Here is a 16229-nt window from a genome sequence, read left to right as displayed (position 1 = left end):
CCTGGAAATTAGTCGGAGTTTCAGTGATCATTCACAAGGCCAGACATGGGACTGTAGCAAACGGCACTTCACTGTCCCAAACTTTGGCTAAAATACCTCAAACTACAGAGGAGGGTAAGAAGTCTGTTAAATGATGATGCTATTCATGCAAAATTTTGAAGACTGCCTCCTTTCAGAAAAACAAAATTAGTTGCCTCCATTCTCCATCTTCAGTCCCGCTGTGTGATAAAATCCTACCCAAAATGCATGGTCAGTCAAAGCTGACTACAGTATTAAAGATGCCAAACATTCAAAAATCATGTATTAGGCCTTTTTAAAAAAAAAATTGGGGGGGGGGGGGGGTTAAGTGGCTTAAAATCATTTTAAAAAAAATTCATCTTCTGGGTTCTTGAGTCTTCAGTGTTCACTAGAAACTTGCTTTATCTAAAAGGAAAACTGAAATTCTCATGCAGTCAAGTGATTCCTGAAGTTGCAGCTTTAAGTAAATTAACAAAATTTGTTTAAACTCATGAACCAGTGATCTATCCTCATCCTCCTTAAACCTTCAGCTGTCTTCAACCATGCTCTTCCTGAAATCTTGTCCGTCCTTGGCTTTTGTGACCGTGTCCTATCCTGGTTCTTCTGCTTCTCCTAAATGCTTGTTAAGCATGTCCCACATCCTCCCTTGCCCCCGTCCACCAGCCATCTGTGGACAATTCACAGAGCTCTGTTAGGAGGGTGCAGAGGGAAAAGGGAACCAATCTTCGGGTAATCTCATCCATAAGCACAGATTCAACTATCATCTCTGACTCACTGATTTAAGACTAGTCTCCTTCTAGCCAAACTAAAATCTTAGCCTGTCTCTGACATCTCCTTGTGGATGGCTAGCCATTAGTTCAAACTGAACATGGTTAAGAGCTCTGACATTCTATAACTTCGGGGAGTGTCCCATGAACCCCATATTCCTTATTTTCATATAATTGTGATCTTACCTTACAAGGCATGCTTTACATGTATTGGGGAAAGGTTTTGATCTGCTGAATGTCTTCTTTATCCATATGTATATCATTAATGCATATGAAGTTCAGATTAGTGTTGTATGGTGGTCACTAAAACATGCTGTAAGTTGGGGAATTGGCAGATATTAGCTCCCCAGAGACAACAGCAAGGACACTATGCCAAACAACCTATCAACAGCCATTGTCCAGCAAGGGAGCTACAATTCAATGACTCACCTACATGAGGCCACACTGGGGAATTGCTCAACCTTGCCTAGAGACTCAGTAATGCCCACCAGACATGCCAGGACTTGTGTTCCCCAAGCACATGGGACTTAGAACAGGATATGCTTGTCCTGTTTTGTACCCTTCACCCACCTACACTGCAGCAACAAGGACATTCTGAAGACTCCAACTGAAGGGACTGGCCCAGATTTCAAGGGTGAAATCTGTGTACTGTGAACAGTAATATCCAGTGGGGGTGAGAAACTGCTTAGTCTAATTGCCCATTCTAATAGGTTTGAGAGTTTAGACTGTGTGCTTTGTTTTATTTCTTTTGGTAACTAACTCGGGCAAAAAGTCGATTACTTAATCTGTCTTTTGTAGTCAAACTTGTTTTACTATTTCTTTACCAGTGAGTTTGTATGAAGTGTGTGGCAAATCTACTCAGGTTTTGCAAAGGTTGGTGTATATCCACTTTCCATTGATGAAGTGGTGAACCTATTAAATCTGCATTGCTTGTCTGAACAGCACAAGACTGCATATTCCTGAGATGCAAGGCTGGGAGGTGGGGGATTGGGCTGGTGCCTTTCCCTGTCATTCATGAGTGCCTCTTGGAGCATTCATACGATATGACTGGGTGTGGGGCTCCACATGCAGTTGTGCTGAGTTAACAGCTCATGGAGGGGTTTGCTGCTGGTCACTAGCAAGGCATTGTGAGAGAACTCTCTCTCCCTCCCCCCAGCCTGGACTAAAGGGGGCACAGCATCCCACAGACACAGGCTGAACACCAGGGATCCCATCACCCTTCTCCCCCCACTCCTTTCTTAATCACAGGTCCATTCTATACTACAAAGTTAGGTCAACGTAAGCTGCCTTTCATTGACATAGTTGTGCATGTTTCTACACTTCTGTTTTTTCCACTGGTATAAGTGTCCCGTTTACAGTGGTACAGGAACACCTTCTCCCTCAGCTGCATTGAGCTATGGTTGATATGCTGAGGTCGATGCAGCGTAAGTGTAGACGTTGTGTTACTTTGTCAACCTTAACAATTCTCCAGTAGCTATCCCACAATTCCTGACACTGACTATTCTGGTCACAATTGTGAACTCCACTGCCAGGGGTCACACAGACCAGAAGGCCTCCCCCCACTCCTCCATCTCCTTTAAATGCCTTTTCCTGATTGTCCAGCTAGGTAAGTGCACCTAGCAGTTTTTCCTTTGTGTGCAACTGACCATGCTGACCACATGCTTCATATGTGCTCCAGCTTGGAGCAGGCAAGAGATATTTGATCTCCTGGCCCTGTGGGAAGAAGAGGCTGTCCAAGGATAGCTGTGGACTTGCTGTAGAAATGTGGACATCTATGAGCAGGTTGCCATGGGGGATGCATGAGAAGACTAAAAGAGGATCAGCAGCAGTGCTGCATGAAAGTGAAAGAAATGAATCAGGTATATCAGAAGACTAGTGAGGCCAACAATTCATCCCAGTGCTGAGCCACAGACCTACTGCTCTTACAAAGAGGTGCATGTCCTCCTTGCTAGAGAGCCCACCACCATGGATCCATCCAAGGAGTTGGAGTCATGGGCCCAGCACATGAATGGTGAGGAGGATAATGGGAGATATAACCAGGGGTTCAGCTAAGCCACAAGCCAGGACCTGTTTGAGACTACGCTCAGTCTGGTCCTGGCAGTCAAGCATGGGCAAATTCCATGCAGGAGGATGGATCCTCAGGTAAATGTGTACATTTATTTCTTGTACACATTTACAGCAAACACAGATGCTGCTGACTCTTGTGGACCTACAGGTCCAATAATCACCAGCTCACTTCCTTTACACTCCACTGAGAACTCCTTTACAGCACCTCCCGTCAGCATCCACATGGTGTGATGGGCTGCATCCCTACCACTCCACCCTGGGGGACATTAAGGACAACCATAGCTTCATGTACACCAGAGATCTCAAACTCAAATCACCACAAGGGCCTCATCACTGAAAACTTTTCATACAAAAGCCTGCTCTGGCCCTGTCTCCACTCCACCCCTTTCATGAGGCCCTGCCCCTAGCCCTACCTCTTCTCCCCTGAGTGCACTGCATCCCTACTCTTCCTCCCTCCCTCCCTCCCTCCTAGGAAGTCCTAAGTGCTGCCAAACAGCTGTTTGGCAGCAGGAAGCACTTGGAGGAGGAGCAGGGATGTGGCATGCTTGAGGAGGGGGTGGATGCGGCCTGCATGTTTCTGACCCCTCATGTACACAGACCTGTGAAAGCCACAGTTGCTGTATTTGTAGATAAAATGGATGTGAACATGCTTTCCCCTTAAGTTCTGTTCCATTTTTAAGTTTAGTAATGTATTTGCTCTTACTTTGTACACTTTTTGCACTAGTCTTATTATTGAATAAAATTCTACTTGGAAAATTCACCTTTATTAGTTCACAGCATGCTCTGCAGAGTGCCTAGCAGTTCAAAAAGCACCCACTTATTACTATACAGTGTGACACAACTCATAGGATCAGTGACTGTTTAGTAATCATGAATATACAGTAAGCACAACAAAGTTTTTAATAGGTGCATTGAAAATGTTATATTTATAGATATACACCATGCACCACACAATTCATAACAGGGCCCCAAAACAGCAGTGCCAGGTAGAGCACAGTACATTACTGTGGCTCACTGTCAAAGGGCTCTTTCAAAGCCTCCCTGAGTTGTATAGCTCCACATAGAACTCTTCTAATAGTCCTTTTGTCTGACTGTTCAAACTCAGCAGACACTACTCCACCTCTGCCCTGCACCCTGGCAGTAACTCTTCTCTTCCACCCCCTCCCCCCCACCTTGCTTCACAAATATTATGCAGAACACAGTAGGCAGCTATAACAATTGTAGTTCCCCCCCCTCCCCCCATTGAGATCCAATCTTGAGTAAACGCCAGCATCCCTACCCTAGCTAACCTTTCCTCATTTACTATTGAAATGTCAGTTTTTCCTCATCACTTGGCAAATGCCTGCCTCCAAAGCCCACTAGTCTAAATTTTCTCACAAACATCTTCATGCTTTTCTCCCTTGCTGTCGCTTATGCTTGAGAATCTTCCCATGAACATAAGAATGGTCCTACTGGGTCAAACCAAAGGTGCACCTAGCCCAGTATCCTGTCTGCCAACGGTGGCCAGTGCCAGGTGCCCCAGAGGGAATTAATGGAACAGGTAATCATCAAGTGATCCATTCCCTGTCACTCATTCCCAGCTTCTGGCAAACAGAGGATAGGGCCACTATTCCTGGCTAATAGGTCCATCAATGGCTATCCTCCATGAATTTATCTAGTTCTCTTTTGAATCCTGTTATGGACTTGGCCTTCACAACATCCTCCAGCAAGGAGTTCCACAGATTGGCTGTGGGAAGAAATACTTGCTGACTGTCATTTGATGACCCATAGTTCTTGTGTTATGAGGAGTAAATATTTCTCTATCTACTTTCTCTACACCTGTCACGATTTTATAGACCTCTGTCATCTCTCCTTAGCCATCTGTTTTCCAAGCTGAAAAGTCCCAGTCTTATTATTCTCTCCTCATATGAAAGCAGTTCCATACCCCTAATTTTTGTTGCCCTTTTCTGAACTTTTCCAATGTATCTTTTTTGAGATGGGGTGACTCCATTGTATGCCCACATCTTGAATAATGTGTGCAGATGTGTTTATATAGAGGCAACATGATATTTTCTGTCCTATTATCTATCCCTTTCTTAATTATTGCCAGCATTCTGTTCGCTGTTTTGACTGGTGCTGCACACTGAGTGGATGTTTTCAGAGAACTATCCACAGTGACTCAAAGATCTTTCTTGAGTGGTAACAGCTAACTTATACATCATTTTATATGTATAGTTGGGATTATGCTTTCCAATGTGCATAGCTTTGCATTTATCAGCATTAAATTTCATCTGCCATTTTGTTGCCCAGTCACCCAGTTTTGAGAGATCCTTTTATACCTCTTTGCAGTTTACCAGGGTCTTAACTATTTTTAGTATTTTTGTATCGGCAAATTTTGCCACCTCACTGTTTTTTGTTCCTTTTTCCAGATCATTCATGAATGTTTAGCTACCTCATCTGTTTAGCTACCTCATTTCCTTGAAATCCTTCCTTAAAACTCCTTTGCTGTGATGCCTCTAAAACACTTAACAATGGATGCTGGTGTACTGAGACCACTGCCTATTGTGCTGACCCATTATTGTCTTCCTAAAAGAAAAGGAGTACTTGTGGCACCTTAGAGACTAACAAATTTATTAATTAGAGCATAAGCTTTCGTGAGCTACAGCTCACTTCATTGAATGCATTGGTGGAAAAATGCATTTTTCCACCAATGCATCCGATGAGGTGAGCTGTAGCTCACGAAAGCTTATGCTCTAATTAATAAATTTGTTAGTCTCTAAGGTGCCACAAGTACTCCTTTTCTTTTTGCGAATACAGACTAACACAGCTACTACTCTGAATATTGTTTCACTGTTCCCTTGTACTCGGAGTCTGTCAGTAGCCATTGGTGTCTCATTTTATATTTAGACTGTGTGTTCTTTGGGGCAGGTACCATACCTCGCCGATGCATCAAGGATATACAGCCTATCCTGAAGGATGACCCATCACTCTCACTGATCTTGGGAGACAGGCCAGTCCTTGTTTACAGACAGCCCCCCAACCTGAAGCAAATACTCACCAGCAACCACACAACAAAAACACAACCCAGGAACTTATCCTTGCAACAAAGCCCGTTGCCAACTGTGCCCACATCTATTCAGGGGACACCATCATAGGGCCTAATCACATCAGCCACACTAGCAGAGGCTCGTTCACCTGCACGTCTACCAATATGATACATGCCATCATGTGCCATCAATGACCCTCGGCCATGTGTGTATATATAGCTCAGTGGTTTGAGCATTGGCCTGATAAACCCAGGGTTGTGAGTTCAATCCTTGAGGGGGCCAATTAGGGATCTGGGGCAAAAATTGGGGATTGGTCCTACTTTGAGCAGGGGGTTGGACTAGATGACCTCCTAAGGTCCCTTCCAACCCAGAAATTCTATGAAATATTGGCCAGACCAGACAGTCTCTATGTAAAAGAATAAATGGACACAAATCTGACATCAAGAATTAGAACATTCAAAAAACAGTCGGAGAACACTTGAGTCTCTTTGCCACTTTTAAGTCTGTAATCAAGTGACCAGTTCTTCAACAAAAAAACTTCAAAAACAGACTCCAACAAGGTTAAACAATAAAAGCTAAATAATGGCTTATTGAGGAAATGCACACAAGCACAAGGATTACCCTGGGAACTGTGTACAACAGAAACCACTCAGATAGCACTATGCAATGGGAATTTTGACCCAGATCACAGGAAAAGCTGTGTGTTCTCCTCCCCCCCCCCAGCAAGTGAGAAGAAATAAAAAGGGGGACAATAACATCATGATGGAAACACCTAAGGAACAAAGACTGAACTGGGGGAAGTGATGGTCCCAGGCTAAAGGGATTTCTAGCCTGTGTATGGAAAACTTGGGAAACTCAAGCTGCAAAGCCAAGGCAGCTTGTGCCTTAGACTGCCAACTTTATCACTCACAGTGAGAATTTGCATATTCATATCCTACCTGTCTAGTATGTTAAGATCAGTTTGCATTTTTGTTTGTTTACTAGGTAATCTGCTTTGATCTGTTCACTATCATTTATCTATCCTTTCGTAGTTAATAAATTTATTTTATATTTTAATCCAAACCAGTGTGCATTTTTAACTAAGCCCTGGTCTACACTAGGTGTTGAGGTTGAGTTTAGCAGCGTTAAATTGATGTAGCCTTGTACCCGTCCACATGATGAAGCCCTTTCTTCGACTTAAAGGGCTCTTAAAATTGATTTCCTTACTCCACTCCCGACAAGAGGATTAGCGCTGAAATTGGTTTTGCTGGGTTGAATTTGGGGTACTGTGGACGCAATTAGATGGTATTGGCCTCCAGGAGCTATCCCAGAGTGCTCCATTGTGATTGCTCTGGACAGCACTCTCAACTCAGATGCACTGACCAGGAAGACGGGAAAAGGCCCATGAACTTTTGAATTTCAATTTTCTGTTTGGCCAGTGTGGCAAGCTGCAGGTGACCATGCAGAGCTCATCAGCAGAGGTGACCATGGAGTCCCAGAATCACAAAAGGGCTCCAGCATGGACCAAATGGGAGGTACAGGATCTGATCGCTGTATGGGGAGAAGAATCCGTGCTATCAGAACTATGTTGCAGTTTTTGAAATGCCAAAACATTTGTGAAAATCTCCCAGGGCATCAAGGACAGAGGCCATAACAGGGACCTGAAGCAGTGCTGCGTGAAACTTAAGGAGCTGAGGCAAGCCTACCAGAAAACCAGAGAGGCGAACGGCCGCTCCGGGTCAGAGCCCCAAACATGCTGCTTCTATGATGAGCTGCATGCCATTTTAGGAGGTTCAGCCATCACTACCCCAGCTGTGTTTGACTCCTTCAATGGAGATGGAGGCAACACAGAAGCAGATTTTGGAGATGAGGAAGACTATGATGAGGCTGTAGATGGCTCACAGCAAACAAGCGGAGAAACCAGTTTTCCCAACAGTCAGGAACTGTTTCTCACCCTGGACCTGGAGCCAATACCCCCTGAACCCACCCAAGGCTGCCTCCCAGACCCACCAGGCAGAGAAGGGACCTCTGGTGAGTGTAATTTTTAAAAATACTATACAAGATTTAAAAGCCAGCATGTTTTAATGATTTTGCTCTGGCATTCATGGCTCTCCTGGATATACTCCCAAAGCCTTTGCAAAAGGTTTCTGGGGAGGACAGCCTTATTCCATCCACCATAGTAGGACACTTTACCACTCCAAGCCAGTAGCACGTACTCGGGAATGATTGTAGAAAAAAGCATTGCAAAGCATTTGCTGGCATTCAAACAACATCCGTTCTTTATCTCTGTTATCCTCAGAGTGATACCCTTCATGGTCACCTGGTTGAAATAGGGTGCTTTTCTTAAGGGGACATTCAGAGGTGCCCATTCCTTCTGGGCTGTTTGCCTATGGCTGAACAGAAATGTTCCCCACTGTTAGCCATGCGGTGGGGGGAGGCAAAATGCAACCTTGTAATGAAAGCACATGTGCTATGTATGTAATGCTAACAGCAAGGTTTATTGTGAAAGTGTACCCATTGTTCTATAAAATGTCTTTTCAAAGACCACTGTTCCTTTTTTTTTCCCTCCACCAGCTGCATGTGTTTCAAGGATCACAGGATCCTCTCCTTCTGAGAGGCTAACGAAGATTAGAAGGTGAAAAAAATGCACCTGTAATGAAATGTTTTGAGCTCATGCTGTCCTCCCACGCTGACAGAGCACAGACGAATGCATGGAGGCAGACAATGTCAGTGCAGGAAAGCATAAAATGACCAGGAGGAGAAGTGGCGGGCTGAAGAGAGGGCTGAAGCTGAAAGATGACGGCAGCATGATGAGAGGAGGCAGGATTCAACGCTGAGGCTGCTGGAGGATCAAACTAATATGCTCCAGCTTATGGTTGAGCTGCAGGAAAGGCAGCAGGAGCCCAGACCGCCGCTACAGCCCCTGTGTAACCAACTGCCCTCCAAGTTCCGTAGCCTCCTCACCCAGACGCCCAAGAACATGCGCACCCAGCCACTCCACCCCAGAGGATTGCTCAAGTAATGGAAGGCTGGCATTCAATAAGTTTTAACATTTTTAACTTTTGAAGTGCTGTGAGGCCTTGTCCTTCCCTCCTCCACCACCCTTCCTGGGCTACCTTGGTAATTATCCCCCTATTTGTGTGATGAATTAATAAAGAATGCATGAATGTGAAGCAACAATGACTTTATTGCCTCTGCAAGCGGTAATCAAAGGGAGGTGGGGAGGGTGGCAAGCTTACAGAGAAGTAGAGTGAACCAAGGGGCAGGGGGTTTCATCAAGGAGAAACCAACAAAACTTTCACATCATAGCCTGGCCAGTCATGAAACTGGCTTTCAAAGCTTCTCTGATGCGCACTGCACCCTCCTGGGCTCTTCTAGCCACCCTGGTGTCTGGCTATGCATAACCAGCAGCCAGGCGATTTGCCTCAACCTCCCACCCTGCCATAAACTTCTCCCCCTTACTCTCACAGATATTGTGGAGCGCACAGCAAGCAGTAATAACAGCAGGAATATTGGTTTTGCTGAGGTCTAACCGAGTCAGTAAACTGCACCAGCGCGCTTTTAAATGTCCAAATGAACATTCTGCACTTGCTCAGCCTGTAGTTGAACAGCTCCTGACTACTCTCCAGGCTGCCTATATATGGCTTCATGAGCCCTGGCATTAAGGGGTAGGCTGGGTCCCCAAGGATAACTATAGGCATTTCAACATCCCCAACGGTTATTTTCTGGTCTGGGAAGAAAGTCCCTTCCTGCAGCTTTTGAAACAGACCAGAGTTCCTGAAGATGCGAGCATCATGTACCTTTCCCAGCCATCCCACGTTCATGTGGATGAAATGTCCCTTGTGATCCACCAGTGCTTGCAGCACTATTGAAAAGTACCTCTTGCGGTTTATGTACTCGCTGTCTTGGTGCTCCGGTGCCAAGATAGGGATATGGGTTCTGTCTATGGCCCCACCAGTTAGGGAATCCCATTGCAAAGCCCTCCACTATGACCTGCACATTTCCCAGGATCACTACCTTTGATATCAGCAGATCTTTGATTGTGTTGGCTACTTGCATCACAGCAGCCCCCACAGTAGATTTGCCTACTCCAAATTGATTCCCGTCTGACCAGTAGCTGTCTGGAGTTGCAAGCTTCCACAGGACTATTGCCACTCGCTTCTCAACTGCGAGGGCTGCTCTTATCTTGATATTCTTGAACCTCAGGGCAGGGGAAAGCAAGTCACAAAGCTTCCTGAAAGTGCCCTTACGCATGCAAAAGTTTCACAGCCACTGGGAATTGTCCCACACCCGCAACACTATGCGGTCCCACCAGTCTGTGCTTGTTTCCCGGGCCCAGAATCTGCATTCCACCGCATGAGCCTGCTCCATTAGCACCATGATGCCCACATTGCCAGGGCACCTGCTTTGTGAGAAGTCTGTGTCCATGTCCTCATCACTCTTGTCACTGCACTGATGTTGCCTACTCTCCCGGTTTCACTTTGCCAGGTTCTGGTGCCGCATATGCTGCTGGATAATGCATGTGTGGTGTTTAATATGCTCCTAATTACCAAAGTGATCTGAGTAGGCTCCATGCTTGCTGTGGTATGGCATCTGCACAGAAAAAAGGCGCGGAACGATTATCTGCTGTTGCCCTGATGGAGGGAGGGGCGACTGACGACATGGCTTACAGGGTTGACTTACAGGGAATTTAAAATCAACAAAGGGGGTGGTTTTGTGAGAAACTAAATGGTCGCCTCAAGGATAGAACTCAAAACTGGGTTTAGCAGGCTGTTTCGCAGAGGGAGGAGAAAATGAATACAAAACAAATCTGGTCCATTTCTTGTTTTGAGCCACTTTATCTATCTTTATACATCTTGCTGGCAGCAGACTGTGCAGTACGACCGCTAGCCATCATCATCTCCTGGGTGCTCGGCAGAAGACGGTGCAGTCTGACTGCTGGCCATCTTCTGCTGGCTGCAGATTAAAAGACAGTGCACTGCCGGTAGGACTCAATCTCCATGAGACTAAGCAAGGGACATGACCTGGCTGATTCACTCCCATGTTTGCCCAGGCGCCTGGTTAAAAAGAGCACCCAGGACTACGTTGACGACGGCTACCAGTCATACTGCACTGTCTGCTGCCAAAAGGCAAACTGCTGTTTGTGTAGCAATTCAGTACCATGTCCGCCAGCACCCAGGAGACGTACGGTGATGGTTAGCTGAGCGGGCTCCATGCTCGCCATGATATGGCGTCTGCACAGGTAACCCAAGAAAAAAGGTGCAAAACGATTGTCTACCCTTGCTTTTCCAGAGGGAGGGTGGGAACGGGGGCCTGACTATATGTACCCAGAACAACCCGCAACAATGTTTTAGCCCTATCAGGCACTGGGATTTCTACCCAGAATTCAAATGGGCGGTGGAGACTGGGGGAACTGTGGGTTAGCTACCCACAGTGCAAAGCTCCAGAAGTCGACTGTTGCCTCGGTACTGTGGACGCAGTCTGCCAAATACATGCACTTAGAGCATTTGTGTGGGGACACATACTCGACTGTGTAAACGCTTTCTACAAAAACGACTTCTAATTTCATGGTGTAGACATACCCTAAGGTGTTTTGGGGAAAATCTCAGCTTGATTACTACAAGTGTGCATAGTCGTCTTCACATTGAGGGAGAGGTGGACCAGGGGATAAACCCTTATACTGGCCAGATTTAACCAGGGCAGGATGGTACTGCTCTGGGGTCGGAGGCTGGTGATTAGAGAGCCTACATGTAACTGCAGCTGGGTGCAGTTTTTTTTTTTTCTTCGAATGCTGGTGGAAGTGAAAGCTTCAAGGCTTTGCAACTTGTCACAGCAGCACAGTGTGAGAAGGAGCCCAGTCTGGTGGGTCAGAGGGCTCAGTGGTGCCCCAGTTCCAGGTGTCACCCTGGGCGGAACCCATCAGTTAGCTTTTCCTAATATCTAACCTAAATCTTCATTGCTGCAGATTAAGCAGATTGCTTCTTGTCCCATTTCAGTGAGCATGGAGAACAGTTGATACCTATCTTCTTTATAACAGCCGTTAACATATTTTGAAGACTATTATCAGGTCTGCCCTTAGTCCCGGTTTCTGAAAACTAAACATGCCACGCCCGTCCCCCCTCCCTGCCCTCCCACCTTTCTTAATAGGTCAGGTTTTTCTAAACCTTTCATCCCTTTTGTAGTTACTCTAGACCTCTTCAATTTGTCCACCTTTTTCTTAAAGGGTAGCACTCAGAATTGGACACAGTACACCAGCTGAGGCACAAGTGTTATCTCCTATGTCTGTTTTAGAACACTCCTATTAGTACACCCCAGAATATTAGCTTTTTTTTGCAACTGCATCATATTGTTGACTCATTTAATTTTGTGATCCACTGTAACTCCAAGAAACTTATCATTAGTGTGTAGCTACTTATTTCCCATTTTGTAGTTGTGCATTTGATTTTTCTTTCCTAAGTGAATAGTAAATAGAACATAATGTATATATTGTGTTTTGGTTTATGCCCTGTCACTTATTTTTTTACAAAATAAAGATTTAAAGCTCTTGATAAAACTTAACTTTGTAATGCAACCTCAAGTAGCAAGGCTGTAGTTAGCAAAGGCAAGGTTGAAGAGTGCCTTGCACTTGAAAGGAAATTTGGGGTGGTTTTTATGGTGTTTCTGGGAGTGTATGGAAATTTGTACTACAGTCTTAGACCTTTCCTGAGACTCAGTTCATCTGATGAACAAATTCTCTTTATCTTGTAATGGACAACTGTTGAGTTACAGACGGAATTTGCTGATCAGGCCTCATCCTGGCGCTTTAGGCAATATTTTAGATACCTTAGGCCCAACCATTAAGTCCCTTGAAGGTGAGGACCAAGATTTTTATGACGTAATGTCCAGGTTTTCCTGCAGTGGCACATAAGAGAAGAAAGTGGGATTGCTACTATGGAAATAGCTTTGAACTCTGCTTAGTCTACTGTCTGTCAGCCTCTGGCTAACATCTCATACATTTGAAAACAAATCAACCTCGCTCTGTCTCCATTTTTTCCAAAAGTTAGGAGCATTATCTCCATTTGCCCCTTCCACACCAGAACCTCCAGACTACAACCAGTGAGTGTGGGAGCAATCTGATAACTGTAGTAATGCATATATACAAGAATTTAGCCACAAATGTAGTTATATTTGGGATCATGCATCCTAAGTTACTGACTTCTACCAAATTACCTTGTACAACTTGAACATAGTTTTGGTTACTGTTTTATCTAAAAATGGGAAAGATAAATGGGACAACAAGAAGGAAAATCTTGTGATTGAGAGCCCTAAAAAATACAGATAATTAACCCGTGTGTTTTATCACAAAACTAATTAACTCAATTTAAAAAATTGACTGATTCAGTTTTATTACTTAACAGTGTGATTTTAAAATACCAATTTAAATTATGTTTGGATGATTTTTCTACATGTTCAACTATATTCATTTCAATTACAGCACATAATACAAAGTGTACACTGCTTACTTTATATTTTGGGTTACAAATATTTACACTAAAAAAAAAGAGATGGTATTTTTCAGTTCACCTCATACAAGTACTGTAGTGCAATCTCTTTATCTGACAATGAAACTTGCAAATGTAGATTTTTTTTATATATTTGGTGGTGGTTATATAACTTCTGTTTTTTGAGTGTCATCTAAAACTTTAGAGTCTACAAGTCCAGTCAGTCCTACTTCTTGGTCAGTGAATCACTAAGAAACAAATTTGTTAACATTTATGGGAGATAATGTTGCCTGCTTCTTTTATTTACAATGTCACCTGAAAGTGAGAACAGGTGTTCCCATAGTACGTTTGTAGCTGGTGTTGCAAGGCATTTACGTGCCAGATATTCTAAACATTTGTATGCCCCTTCATGCTTCGACCACCATTCCAGAGGACATGTTTCTATGCTGATTTTTTTTTAAAAAAAATCAACAAAACCCTTAATTTGTGACACAATTCTCCCCAGAGGAGTTCAGTGTCTCCTGCTCTGTGATTTTACCCTCATTCTGCCATATATTTCATGTTATGGCAATCTCAGATGGCAACCCAGCATATGGTCAATTTTAAGACTGGGTGGGCAAACTACAGCCCACGGACAGGATCTGGCCCATCAGGGCTTTCAATCCGGCCCACAGGATTGCCAGCTCTGTGGCGCAGCAGAGCTAAGGCAGACTCCCTCCCTGCCTGCCCTGGCCCCATGCTACTCCTGGAAGTGGCCGGCACCATGTCCCTGTAGCCCTTTGGGGGGTAGGGGAGGGCTCTGTGCAGCCCTTGCCTGCAGGCAATGCCCCCCACAGCTCTCATTGACCAGGAACAGCAGCTACTAGGAGCTTTGGGGGTACTGACAGGTGAGGGGAGCATGCAGTGTAGCTGCCTGCCCTGCCCCACCCCACCCCACCTCCCAGGAACCTCTGCTGGACATGGTGGCCACTTCTGGGAGCAGCGCAGGGACAGGGCAGGCAGGGAGCCAGCTTTAGCCTTGCTGCATGCCACTGCCACCCCGGAGTCACTTGAGGTAATTGGCACTGGGCCGGAGCCCACACTCCAAACCCCTTCTGCACCCTGCCCCTCAACTCCCTGCCCTGAGCCCCTCCTGCACCCCAACCCCCTGCCCTAGCCCTACATTCATGGCCCTGCATACAATTTCCCTACCCAGATGTGATCTTTGGGCCAAAAAGTTTGCCCACCCCTGATTTAAGAACACTTTCATTGCAGATTTGAAAAAATGCAGAGAAGGTACCACTGAGATTTCTAAAGATAGCTAGAGCACTTGATCCAATGTTTAAGATTCTGAAGTGCCCTCCAGAATGGTATTCTGTTTAACAGCGCAATTTAAAACTGCTATTAATTAGGATTCATTTTTAAAATCATTTGACTGCCCTAGTATTTTTATTTTAATCTATTCTGTTCATTGCTTCAACAGTGTGTTTTGTTTTTTGTTGTGGTGGGATTTTTTGTAATCCTTAACATCTAACATTTCCAAATAGATAAAATAATGTGGACATAAAATAGATTACATGCAGAAAATGTAATGATCATATAATTCAGTATGTCAGGAACCTCAGATTTGAATGGAAATGAAATTTTAGATGAAAGGCCAGTTATTTGTAAAACAACAAAACCATGTAGTAGGTTTAATTTTTTAAAAGGCTTGAGTCATTTTCCCTTCATCCCCCCACACCACCATCAATTTAACTTTTTTTCCAGTTTGTTAGGTTAAAAGTAGGAATCCTGTTAAAAGAAAATATGTGACTTATTTAAAAATCCTATTAAAATATATCTTGAAATAGCATAGCACTATCTTGCATTCTGACAGCTTGTCCTACTTTCTGAAACTGAAATACTTTATGAACATCAGAAAGCATGCACTTGTGTTGAAATGCACTGAAGCCTGAAAGCCTTTCATGTTAACTGATTAAGTTGGTAAATATCACGGAAGGATAAAATAGCAAAAGGATTTTATGTATTGGTTTTTAAACTTGCAGTTTAGACATTAGTTAGCAAATCTAATGCTTTGGATCTTGGAGAAATATAACACCTAGCATTTGTAATGAAAAATATTTGAACTAAATATTTTCTGACTAAATAAGTCCTATGTAGAGGAAAAGATGTAAAAAAAGATTTATCTTTATCTGCTGTGTTTTAGGAGTATTTGAGTGCAAGATCCAGTGAGTAGTTCAAACAATACTGTATGTTCTTTCCTCCCTTTCTCATTAATAATGTTAATTATTATCATATAACTGTGGGAAAAGATGGTGGAGAGGCGTTTCATTTTTAAGCTAAGGGTTGTGGTTTTTCTTGGCTCTCCTAGGAAAGTTTTTCCCAGTCATAGGCCAGCTGCCAACATAGTGGTCTGTCCTGTCAGTTTTTCCTCTTGATCTAGATAGTTATGATGTTCCTGAGACATGCAGCTGATGTGGTAAATCTTAAGTGCAGAGGTAAAGGTAATTCCTCAGACCCTCAGCCCATGGAGAGCAAAGAAAATAAGAGTGATATCTGAAACCTAACTTGGTATTCAGTGAGGAACGAATGAAAGTATTGCAGTCTGGGGATGGTTTACTCCTGAATTTTTTTTTTTTTTGGGCCTCGTCTGTGGCATTGTTCCCAAGTATCATGCATTGCACTAATAAAGCAGGGAGCATATGAAAGCATGAATTAAAGTGGCTAAATCCTTCTTTATCAGGAACAGCAACAATCTCTTAGCGGGAGCAGGGATTTTGCAGTGGTTTCCATTTGAAAATCCATTATCCAGAGATAAGGACTTGCTAATTCCTCGATAGCTTAGTCGAGAGGTAAAGAAGCATTTTTCATAAGGATAAATTGCATATGGACAGGGCCCCATGGACACACTG

The 16229-nt window shown here is 44.1% G+C and overlaps 1 protein-coding gene across 5 annotated transcripts in view; it reads left to right on the top strand.

The window, feature by feature from the left end:
* The window catches only part of PPP1R13B (protein phosphatase 1 regulatory subunit 13B), a 124457-nt gene that overhangs the window by 13750 nt on the left and 94478 nt on the right, over positions 1-16229 (top strand). The gene's annotated exons all lie outside the window — the stretch shown is intronic.

The sequence above is a fragment of the Dermochelys coriacea genome, chromosome 6, assembly GCF_009764565.3.
Source record: "Dermochelys coriacea isolate rDerCor1 chromosome 6, rDerCor1.pri.v4, whole genome shotgun sequence".
Lineage (NCBI taxonomy): Eukaryota > Metazoa > Chordata > Testudines > Dermochelyidae > Dermochelys > Dermochelys coriacea.
The sequence above is the reverse complement of the archived record's forward strand: the minus strand, read 5'-3'. Positions and strand labels throughout refer to the sequence as shown.